Genomic DNA, 12,869 nt, shown 5'->3' on the forward strand with positions numbered 1-12,869 from the left:
TGCTGGGAAGTGACCCAGGTTTTTTTATGCTTTTACTGTTTTTTTAAAGAATATTTTATTTATTGTTGATAGAATTTTTAAAAATCATTTTATTTAAAAGTATTGATTATAGATTTATTGAAAATTGATTATTTTAATTTATTGTTGATATAATCTTTTTAAAAATTGTCTTAGACTATTTTTAAAAAGGTTCTAAGAACAATAAATAAACATAAAGCATTTTAAAAAATTCTATACTCAATATTTTTAAATGTATTGTGTATAGAATTTTTATAAATAGTTTTATTTAAAAGTGTTGAGTATATAATTTTTTAAAATGGTTTATTTTAATTTATTGTGTGTATAATACTTTAAAATGGTTTTATTTTAAATTATTGTGTGTGGAATACTTTAAAATTGTTTTATTTTAAATTATTGTTGGTAGAATCTTTTTTTAAATTGTCTTAGACTATTTTTTTTAAATTCTATCAACAATAAATTAAAATAAACCATTTAAAAATATTCTATACTCAATACTTTTAAATAAAACAATTTAAACATATTCTATCCACAATACATTTAAAGTATTAAAAGTATTGTGGATAGAATATTTTTAAATGGTTTATTTTAATTTATTGTGTATAGAATATTTTTAATGGTTTTTAAGGATTTTTATTATTATTTATATAATATCTTTTTCTAAAAATTATTTTTAGGGAAATTTTATTTATTTATTATTTATAGAATATGTTTATTACAAGAAATGTTATTCCTTTTTGCAAATGTTTTATTTGTGATGCAATATGTTGCTTTTAAGTATGCGGGTTGGTGCATGGTTTATGTGTCTCAAAGTGGCTGCTTTTCTATGGGCAGGCCAGGTTGGTGCAAGGCAGCTTTGCCAGATTTTGTGTGTTTCTGTGTGATACTTGGTTGTTGGGTAATTGTGAGGTGGTTGCTGGTTCTGTAAGCTTCCTGGCACTGTCCTTTAAAATTTCCCACAATGCCTTGATGTTTTTTATTCCAGTGGCTTTGTCTTTCCTGTCCTTAGGGTTAGGGAAAAAAACTGGTTTCGTCTGCAGTCTTTTTTTGGGGGGGGGGGAATTGTTATTTTTTGGTGTTTTCCTGGCACTGTCATTGGTTGTGTGTATGGGTGTGTAATGTCTTGCAGTTATCTACACATTAATAATGATCAAGTACTAATAATATTTCCTTATACATTTTAGTGACCTTTCCTTACATAATTGGTGTTTTCTTTCATACTTTTAGATTTCTAATGTCTGTTTCTGTTAGTTAGCAATTGATAAAACAAATCTCACGTGAAAAAGTATTCGAAGCCTTCTTGATTTTAATTGTCAATTTATTCATTCCTGAACATTCTCATATTTATTCATTTTCATATCTTTGTTTTTCCACTGTTGTGCAAACACAATTCCAGCAGCTTTTAACATGTGTAAAATTAAATATGTATTGTATTCCCTTAGAAGTGCCCAACCAAATATTACTTTTATGGTTTTAAATCCATCTCTTGCTTTACCATTGCTTCTAACCATGAAACCACTAACTCTTGAATAGCTACTTGGTTTGTCCTAATTACTGAACCTAATTAATATATTCCTGTTTTTTGAACTGAGGAATAAATTTCAGGAAAAAAAAATCTGTATTGCTCTGTGAATCTACCTATGACATTCATTCTTGATCTAACTTCTTACATGAAAAACTATATCTTTCCTGTTTGTTGGGGGACATCCTTCCTGAAAAGACTGTACATTGTTGGGTGAAAACAGAGGTCCCTTCTGTTACCTGTAGTGTAGTCCTCGGCTTACAACCACAATCGAGTCCAATATTGTTTTATTTCTTCTGCAGTTCATATTATTTAACAGAATGAAGAAGCAACAGAGTATGACCGCTAGGACAGTCATCTTTCCTATGTAAGTAGCTGTTTTATTGCTTTGTGTGCTTGTTCCATCCTTAAAATAGTAGTGTAAACAATTAAAGTCTTCCTTTCTGTATCTCTTTATACAGGCCATTCATTGGAGCAAGGTGTCAATGGGTGACTTTAAAACACAAAAGGATAGTAATCTTCCTTTTCTATTATTTTGTGTGCTGGTTTCATCCTAATGCAGTGCATGCAATGAAAGAGTTCATTTCTGTGTCTCTTCTTTGTGCATGCCATGCATTGGAGTCAATGATATTGAAGACTGGCAAAGACAGTCATCTTCCTTCTGTAAGTAGCTCTTTTATTGTTTTGGGTACTTATTTAATCTTATTTAAGTAGTAAGTACACAAAATAATAAATTTCCTTTTTTATATCTTTTTGTAGATCATCCATTGGGGCAAAGAATTCAGTGGCATCGTCTTGGCCACTCCCACCCAGTCACATGACTGCCAAGCCACTCCCATCTGACCACATGATGGCCAAGCCACTCCCACCCAGTCACATGGCCAGAAAGCCACTCCCACCCAGTCACATAGCTGGCAAGCCACTCCCACAAAGCAGGCCACACCTACAGAAGAGGTTCCAAAAAAATTTGAAACCCACCACTGGGTTCAGAAGATACCAATAGCTCTAGCGGAGACATGATAGCAGTGTTCCGATATCTGAGGGGCTGGCACAAAGAAGAGGGAATCAAGCTATTATCCAAAGCACCTGAGGACAAGAAGCAATGGATGGAAACTAATCAAAGAGAGAAACAACTTAGAACTGAGGAGAAATTTCCTGACAGTTAGAGCAATTAATCAGTGGAAGGACTTGCCTCCAGAAGCTGTGAATGCTCCAATACTGGAAGTTTTTAAGAAGAAATTGGACAACCATTTATATGAAATGGTATAAGGTTTCCTGCTTCAGCAGGGGGTTGGACTAGAAGACCTCCAAGGTCCTTTCCAACTTTGTAATTCTATTCCAGGGATGTCAAACTCACACTGTCATGGCATCGTCACATGACATAGGAGGATTTTTTTTACTAAACTGGGCATGGTTGTGGCCAGCCTGTGATGCATCTGGCCCATGGGCCACAAGTTTCACAGCCTTGTTTTATTCTATTCTATTCCACAGTAGCTCTAATTCAGATCAGCAGATGTTGTCTTACTTTAGAATTCCACATTTACTGGATTCCCTTCCTAGTTCAGGGCCCGAAGGAATGACTAGGCTTTCACAGACTTCTAGAAGGCGAGAAATGAAGAGGTCCTGATCTTCTTGATCTCCAGGTTGAGGCTCTTTCAAAGGGCCAGAGCTTCTCTCCTTGATTAGTTTCCACCCATTGCTTCTTGTTCTACCCTCAGGTGCCTTGGAAAATAGTTTGACACTCTTTTAATTGTGCCAACCCATGAAATATTGGAACACTGCTATCATGTCTTCATGTCTCCCCTACTCCTTCTTTCTATTAAACTAGACATACCCAGTTCCTGCAACCATTCTTCATATATTTTAGTCTCCAGTACCCTAATCATCTTTGTTGCTCTTCTCTGCACTCTTTCTAGAGTCTCCACATCTTTTCTACATTGTGGTGACCAAAATTAAATGCAGTATTCCAAGTGTGGTCTTACCAAGGTATTATAAAGTGATATTAACACTTCACGTGATCTTGATTCTATCCCCCTGTTTATGCAGCCTAGAACTGTGTTGGCTTTTTTGGCAGCTGCTGCACACTGCTGGCTCATATTTAAATGGTTGTCCACTAGGACTCCAAGATCCCTTTCACAAGTATTACTGTTGAGCAAGGTACCGCCTATATCGTACCTGTGCATTTCGTTTTTCTTGCCTAAATGTAGAACCTTACTCTTTTCAACATTGAATTTCATTTTATTAGATAGTGCCCAATGTTCAAGTTTGTCAAGATAGTTCTGTATCTTGAGCCTATCTTCTGGAGTGTTGGCTATTCCTGCCAGCTTGGTGTCATCTGCAAATTTGATGAGTTCCCCATTTATTCCCTCATCCAAATTATTGATGAAGATGTTGAAGAGTCCTGGGCCTAATGCAGAGCCTTGGGGTAGTCCACTGCATACTTCCCTCCATGTAGATGCAGTTCCATTGAGGACTACATGTTGAGTACAGTTGGTCAGCCAGTTACAAATCCATCTGGTGGTGATGCTATCTAACCTACATTCTACTATTTTATCTAGTAGTAGGTTATGGTCTACCTTATCAAATGCCTTACTGAAGTCCAAGTAAACTATATCAACGCATTCATCTGGTCCACTATTTTTGTCACATTATCAAAGAATGCAATAAGATTAGTCTGGCATGATCTGTTTTTGACAAACCCATGTTAGCTTTTGGCTATTACTTTGTTTGCTTCTAGATGTTCACTACTTCGTTGCGTGATTATCTTTTCCAGAATCTTTCCTGGTATTGAGGTCAGGCTGATAGGTCTGTAGTTTCCTGGATCTGTTTTCCCCCCTTTTTTTGAAGATGGGAACCACATCAGCTCTTTTCCAGTCCTCTGGCAGTTCCCTGGTGCTTCAGGATCTCTGAAAGATATAGTTCACTGGTTCTGAGATCTCATCTGCCAGTTCCTTCAGAGCCCTAGGGTGCGATCCATCCGGTCCTGGTGATTTGAACTCGTCTAGGGTAGACAGGTGCTCACTTACCATTTTCTTCCCTATTTTAATTTGTGTTCCTAATCTGATTTTTGTGGTGCTGTTTTTGATAGGTTGGGCTGTTTTATCCCTTTGTGTAAAGACAGATGCAAAACATGAATTAAATAGTTCTGCTTTCTCCCTGTTGCTTGTCACCTTCTTGCCCCTTTCTCCCAGCAATGGACCAATTGTTTCCTTAACCCTTTTCTTGTTTTTAACTTGTTGGAAGAAGCTTTTTTATTTTTTTACTTTTGTGGCAAGCCTTTCTTCATTGTGGGCTATTTGCTGATATTCTGCCTTAGTTATGTCCCCCCCCCCCTTTCCATTTTTTATACTTATCTTTTTTGTCTTTCAATTTATCAGAGAGTTCTTTATGCAGCCATGCTGATTTCTTTTGGGAGCTGTAACTTTTCTTCTTCATTGGTATTATGATAGACTGGGCTTTTGTAATCTCATTTTTCAAAATTTCCCAAGCTTCTTGAATTGTTTTCCCCTTGAGGATTCTCATCCATGGAATTTTTCCCAAGCTCTCTTTAAGTTTATTGAAATTAGCTCTCTTAAAGTCCAAGAGTTTAGTTTTACTTTGTTCTACTACTTGTGTTTGCATAATGTTGAATTCCAATATTGCATGGTCACTTGCCCCCAGGGTTCCTGTGGCTTCAACACCTTCTATCATTTCTTCTCTGTTAGTGAGAATTAAGTCCAATGTGGCTGATCCCCTTGTTCCCTTCTCTACTTTGAGGGAAACAAAGTTGTCTGCTAGGTTTGTTAGGAACCTGTTGGATCTTCCACTTAGTGCAGAGTTTGTTTCCCAGTTGATGTCAGGGTAGTTAAAATCCTGCACTACTATTGTGGTATGCTTCCTACATACCTTAGTTAGCTGACTAGCAAAAAGTTCATCTACTTTCTCTGCTTGGTTGGGTGGCCTATCGTATAGACCTATGGCAATGTCATCCCCCCCCCCCAATCTTTAATATTGACCCAAATGCATTCAAGATAATTCTCATCATTGTTGTGCTCTATTTCTGTAGAGAGGTAATTATTTCTTATATATAGTGCAACTCCACCTCTTCTTTTATTTGGTCTATTTCTTTTAAATAATTTAAATCCTTCTAGCTGTATCTTCCATTTGTTGGTTTCCTCCCACCAAGTTTCTGTAATGGCAACAATATCGTATCTGCCCTCTTTTACTTGAATTTCTAATTCGCCCTGTTTATTCCTCATACTCTGTGCATTGGTGTATAGACATTTGAGTCCATTTTTTTTAATTGAAAATTTTAAAAAAGCTTTTACAAATATTTACCTCTCCTCCCCCACCCTACCCACCCAAACCCACCCCCCCTCCAACCTCCCCCCCCCGACTTCCCAGAGCAAATACAGGGTATAAATCTTTAACAATCGTATTCTAAAAAAACTAAAAGAAAGTTAGTATCATTTTCATTTGTGCTTCAACTCCTCTTTTGTTAGGCTAACTCTAAACCGATTATATCATTCCTCGCTTTTTCAGTCATAAACTATCTGGAATTTCTTATTCCCGTATTTATTTTGAATATAGTCAATCCATCTTCTCCACTCCAGTTTATATTTCTCATCTGAGTGATCCTTAAGATATGCTGATATTTTAGCCATCTCTGCTAAGTTTGTTACTTTTAATGTCCATTCTTGAATAGTAAGCAAACCTTCCTTCTTCCAGTATTGCGTCACCAACAGTCTTGCTGCCATTGTTAGGTACAAAATCAAGTTAGTCTCTATAACAGTACAATCAGTAGTTATACCTAACAAGAATAACTGAGAGGTAAACTTTATCCTCTTTAAAAAAATATTTTGTATAATCCACCATATTTTTATCCAGAATGCTTTAACCTTTTTACAAGTCCACCATATATGGTAATATGTAGCATCAACACAATCACATCTCCAGCATTTAGGTTGTAAATTCGGATACATACAGGCCAGTTTTAAAGGATCTAAATGTGATCTATAAAACATCTTATAAAAGTTCTCTCTCAGATTTTGGGCTTCCGTGAATTTTACATTGCTTACCCATATCTTTTCCCATGTATCCAGCATTATTGGTTCTTCAAAATTTTGTGCCCACTTTATCATACAGTCTTTAACTAATTCTGTTTCAGAATCCATTTCTATTAATACATTATATAACCTTTTTATATGCATTTGACTTTGATCCCTAATTTGTTTTAGTAGATTGTCCTCATTTTGCATAATACCAATTTTCTGATCTTTTTTCCATCTGGCCTGTAACTGTCCATACTGAAACCATGTTTGGGTTACCTTTTCCTCTTTTAGTAAATTTAAGGGTTTTAGCTGTAATACACCTCTTTCTATAGTAAGGAGCTGTCTATATGTAGTTACATCCTGTTTTTGTGCTATACTTATGTTCTCTATTGCATGTCTGGGAATTGCCCACATAGGTATCTTATCATTTAGTTTATGTTGATATTTAAAAGTCTTATCCACCTTCTTGTCATATATCAGATAAGCATGCCAACCATATACCAAATCATGCCCTTCGATGTTAAGTATTCTATCCTCTGTTGAATTGATCCAGTCACTGATTATTGATAAAACTACTGCTTCGTAGTATAGTTTTAAATTTGGCATTTTCAAGCCTCCTCTCTCATGTACACCTTGCATTATTTTAAGTTTTATTCTCAGCATTTTCCCTGCCCATACAAATTTGTTAATACCCTTCTGCCATTCAAGCAAATTTGAGTCTTTTTAAAGTATTGGCATCATTTGAAAAAGAAATAGGAACTTAGGCAAGACATTCATTTTCACTGCTGCTATTCTTCCCAACAAAGATAATTGTAGTTTTTCCCAATTTTTCATCTCTGTATACTATGCCATAGTGGCTCATAATTATATTTATATAGTTTCCTGTTTGAGGTTGAGATGTAAACTCCTAGATATTTAACCTTTTTAACTATTTCACATCCTGTTATTGTTTCTAAGTCTTCCCTTTGATTAGTGTTCATATTTTTAACTAGCATCTTTGTTTTTCCTAGATTTATTTTAAACCCAGATACTTGGCCATATTGATTAATCATATTCATTAAAACCTTGATAGATTTCTCTGGTTGGATTAAAGTTATAACCAAGTCGTCCGCAAATACACGTAGTCTATATTCTTGATACCTAATCTTGATTCCCTGTAAATCATCTGATCCCTGTATTTTATTCAACAATAATTCCAGGGTTATAATAAACAATAATGACGATAGGGGGCAACCCTACCTTGTACCTTTCTCGATTTTAAATGGTTCTGTTAAGCTTCCATTGACTATAATTTGTGCTGTTTGTTCCTGATATATTGCTTGTAGAAAATACTCTCCAATTTGCATCTTCTGCATTGTTTTCATTAAAAATTGCCAATTCACTTGATCAAAGGCTTTCTTGGAACATTTGAGTCCATTTTGATTGACCCTGTGTATATTATCTACATAACCTGTGTTATGCCTGACTGCCCCTATTTTCTTGCCACTTGTATGATTCATGCACATGGTATGGCACTCACTATTAAATGCTTGGTTTTGCTTGACAGCGGGTGTGATAATCTTACCTGCACAAACATCTGTGTTACATGCACTGATAACCGTATGAATTTTAGATTGCTGGGGACAGAAATGTTCTGTATCAATTAATTCTCTGTCCCCGCTGTTCAATTTAAATGTTTATCCAGAAAATCTGTGAATTTAATGCCAAGTAACTCAGTCCCTTTCTTGGATGGGTGCAAACCATCTCTTTTGTACAGTTTTTCATTGGACCAGCTGTAGACATCATGACTAATAAAACCAAAGCCTTCCCTTTTACACTACTCCTTTAGCCATACATTAAACTCTGCTACACACTGGCCCTTCCCTTTTTGTTCCTTATATACTGGTAAAACCTCTGAAAAGATAAGCCTACAACCTATACTAAGTTCATATCCCAAGCTCTGGAAATCATTCTTCACAGAAAGTACATCTTTTTGGGACAGATCATTTGTGCCAAGATGTATTAACATTAACATCACAGTCCTTACTTGCATTCTTGACTATCTTAAGAATACAACTTTTGTCTCTGCTGGCAGTAGCACCTGGCAGACACCTGACCTCTTTTAAAACCTCCATATCCTTTCCTAAATTTACATCCCTTATGATTGAATCACCAACCAGAAGGTGACTTCTCTTTTTGCATACCTTGCTCTTCTTGTGTAACTGATGTGTGATACCTGGTTCCCCATTTTGCCTTTCCAAAGTAAATTCTTCATTTTGGACCACGATCCCCTGCTTATTTGAGTCATCATTATCACAACTACCTTGACTTGTCCCTTTAGTATAATATAATATAAAAAATATATAACATAATATATAGCATAATGTAACATAACATAATATGAAACATATATATCACATCCAGAAGTGGTATTCTGCCTGTTTGTCCCCGTTCGGGCAAACAGGTAGTGGTGGCAGCAGAAGGCTATGCCCAACTGCCCACACATCATCAAAGATGCTCTGCATAAGCGCAGAAATTTCTGTGCATGCCCAAAAACGCCACATACATGCCCCTGGTTCCGAACCAGTAGCGACAATTGGAGCATTTCATACCTGATCACATCAGATATTAATGTAACATAACATAACAGTGTAATAATAGTATAGTATCATATCTATCATACCATACTGTACCGTACTGTACCACATCACACCATATTATACCATACCATACCATACCATACCATACCATACCATACCATACCATACCATACCATACCATACCATACCATACCATACCATACCATACCATACCATACCATACCATACCATACCATGCAGATCATGTAATAGCAGTATAAAGCATAGGGTTCCCAAAAATGTATGCACTGCTGAGTTTTGGACCTGTTATAAATTTCGGATGTTCCTTAAGGAAAGCCCTGTTTATATTATATTACAATAATCCACCCAGGATGTGACTAAGATATGAGTGGCAGTAAGCAAGACCTCCTCGACCAAAGATAATTGCATCCCCTTTTGTGATCCCACTGAATGACAAAGAACTTATAAATACTGTAGAGCACAACCAGTTGCAAAAGATTAAAGCAACAGCAGTATTCTGCCCCATGAAACTGTTGCTAGGACATTTTGTTCATCTCATGCTGTCAGTGTAATAAAAATCAGGGAAAGGAGTTCGAGAAATCAGCCAGATAGTAATTGGTCTTTAAAGTTCCGAAAACAGATTTGCTATCTGTTTTTCTTTTAGTTATTAAAGTCAGATGTCCCTATTTCTCTGCTTGGCAACTTTAGCATATGAGGACTTCAACTCCCACTTGGCTTGGTTGGGGAATTCAGGAAAGTGAAGTCTACCATATCTTAAAGTTGCCAAGGTGGAGAAACACTACCTTAAGGTACTACGAAGAGGGTTTTGGAGGGGCCCTGAATCTTTCTTCAGACACAGGCATCGAATAATAGGGCTGGAAGGGGCCTTGGAGAACTTCCAACCCTCTGCTTATACCATCCCATTCAAATGATTCTCCAATCTATTTTTGAAAACCTCCAGTGATGGAGCACCCAAAACCCCACGAACAGGCTATTTTTAGATAGACATCTAAAGATATCTTTAGGGTATTTTTAGACATCTTTAGATATCTTGACACTTTCTCTTGCATTTGTAGTTACATGGCTACCTTGAAGTAAATTGTGGATATTGATGCCAATTGGGTTGTTCCTTGGCTGTTATTTATTTATTTGATTTATAGCCCAGCTTTCTACCCCAGTGAGTACTCAAGATGGTTAAACTGCAAAAGGAGGTCAGTGAATATGAGCTAAGCTGAAAACAAAGTAGAACAGAGAAACAAACTGCATGCAGCTAATTAAATTTATATATTAAAAAAAATCAAAGCCAGCCTAGTGAAGCTAAGAGATATGACCTTTACAAAGAAATTACCCATATTTTTCTCCTTGTGGATGGAAAAGCAGCCAGGGTTATGTGGTGTTTTAGTACAGAAAAATAGCCAGAGGCAGGAAAATTAAGTGTTCCCTCCCGTCTTTCGCTTATTCTTTCATTTAAATTGGTAGCTTCTCATGATACTTAAAACAAATGAAAGAGAAGATAGGTATAACAGCATATCATGTACCCTCAAGGGACTGGAGAAAGAATTTGTTCAGTTCCCATTTTAATTCAAACCTCTAATTCATTCTTCTCAAATTAATGCTCAAACAAAATCACAGTCTCCATCTCTTCTCTTCTGAATTTGCAATGGAAAATAGACACCAAAATGTGTATATTAATAAAAATATTAAAGTGAAAGAATTGGGAAAAATGCGCACACACACATACACGTATGTATGTATGTATGTATACATACACACACATATACATACATACACAAAATAATGGCTACTGGAGAAAAAGTGAAAAGAAATCTATACAGATAATCTTGCAGATTTTTTTTACAAATATTACAAATCAGATAGAATGATTTTAATACCAGGAAAAAATAGAATGAAAGAAGCCTAAACAAATATACACAGTCATCCCAAATCCCTCTTTATATATGTACCTTTTACTATGAAATCGAATTATAATGGATATACAGCCAGACCAAATATGTGTGCTGTTTGTTTCTAATTCTTCTTGAAATATATTCTACAGTTGTATAACTATTATAATTGTCATACAAAACCTGAAAAGCTGATTCTTCAGCATGGTCGATGGTATTGAAGGCCGCTGAGAGGTCAAGGAGCACTAGGATAGAGGAATGTCCACTTCGTCAGGGATGACAAGCTGGAACTCATCCCAGGAAATCTGAACAAGACCCTCCCTTGGCATCTCCACTGGTTCTGTCCAAATGGAGTCAAGGTCTGTCCGAATCTGAGAGATTTTGTCCGACAGAAACTGAGCAAACTCCTCAGCCCGGCTACTGCCTCTAGGAGCACGGGCAGGGTTGTTGTGACGCAGTTGGGAGGTAGGTATGTCAGAAACAAGCCCAATTGAATCCCTAGGTCCAACTTCAGGAGGAGAGACTCACACCCCATAATCTCTGGGGCAGGGATCCTGCGAGGAGCTAACGACCTTCGGAGAATAACTGCCACTCCCCCACCCCTTCACTGATGTCATGGTTGGTGGAGCACCTGGAACCCATCTGGGCACATTTCTGAGAGGGGGACTCCTCCCTCTTGGCCCAGCCAGGTTTCTGTTATAAATGCCAGGTCTGCCTCCCCGTCTAATATTAAGTCCCGGACAAGGAGAGCTTTGTTTACTACAGACCTGGCATTTAGCAGCAGCAACCTGAGACCAGGGCCTTGATCTCCCCTGCCACCAGGCCTTTGAGTTGTGTCAGCAGGGCCAAAACAAGGAATCGCTGTGATGTAGCGAGTCCTTCTTCCCTGGTAATAGCCAGCCCTACAGCTCCCGTCATATCTGCCCCTCCCTGTCATGACCGGAATGCTCTGGCCCGCCCCCATCCCCTAGACCCCCTTCCCTCTCCCGTGGCTCCCGCTTTTCCCGGCAGGCCGCATCTGTCATTCATTCTAGGATGAGAGGTAGGCCAGGGCCCCCATCCACTTCTGCTTATGCACTCAGTGGAGGAGGCACCCAGCTGCGCCTTCGGTCCCCTCATGTATGCCCACAGTCACTCTCTCATACATACCCCACTGTGGTCAATTTTAAAAACATACAAAATGCAATAGGACAATAGTATAAAAATTAGTTAAAATTAAGTGGGCTCATTCATTATCATTCACACCATACACACTCAGTCCACAGAAAAATTGTGCAGGTCTTAAAATTCCGCTCAAGCGGGTTCATGCAGATTCGAAGGTCGGAACTGATGATGGTGAAGGAGGGAGAGTTCCTCAATCCCTCTTCCCTCTTGTAAGTCCGGAAAGTGCAAGAGGGGCCCAAGGGCCCAGAGTCTAAGATAGCAGAAGTGGTTGCAGGGGGGGGGGTAGGCACCAGTCTGAAACAGGTGGTAAATTCATGTTGCCAAATAAAGTGTTTAAGCAAAGATTGAAAGACTTTCTGAATTGAATATTTGGTCTTAGATGTTATGATCAAGCAAGGATTGATTATAAAAGATCAGTCAGCCAGCTTTTAATGGGTGGGAAAAACACCCTTCTATCTGAAAAGAAACTTGTTATCCTTGGAGTCATTCTGGATAAGTGGTGTGTTGCTTTTTAGATGAGAAGGGCAGGTTCTATCGTGTTTCCCAACTGAGCCACACCATTTGCCATATGAAGTTGGCTGCTTCTCTCTCTCTCTCTCTCTTTCTTCCCCATTCTTCAGTAGCCACCTGCTGAGATAAATGCTGGCTTGGC

The sequence above is a fragment of the Thamnophis sirtalis genome, unplaced genomic scaffold (assembly GCF_051295495.1).
Source record: "Thamnophis sirtalis isolate CommonGarterSnake01/CBP01778 unplaced genomic scaffold, rThaSir2_p1.2 scaffold_5, whole genome shotgun sequence".
NCBI classification, from domain to species: Eukaryota; Metazoa; Chordata; class Lepidosauria; order Squamata; family Natricidae; genus Thamnophis; species Thamnophis sirtalis.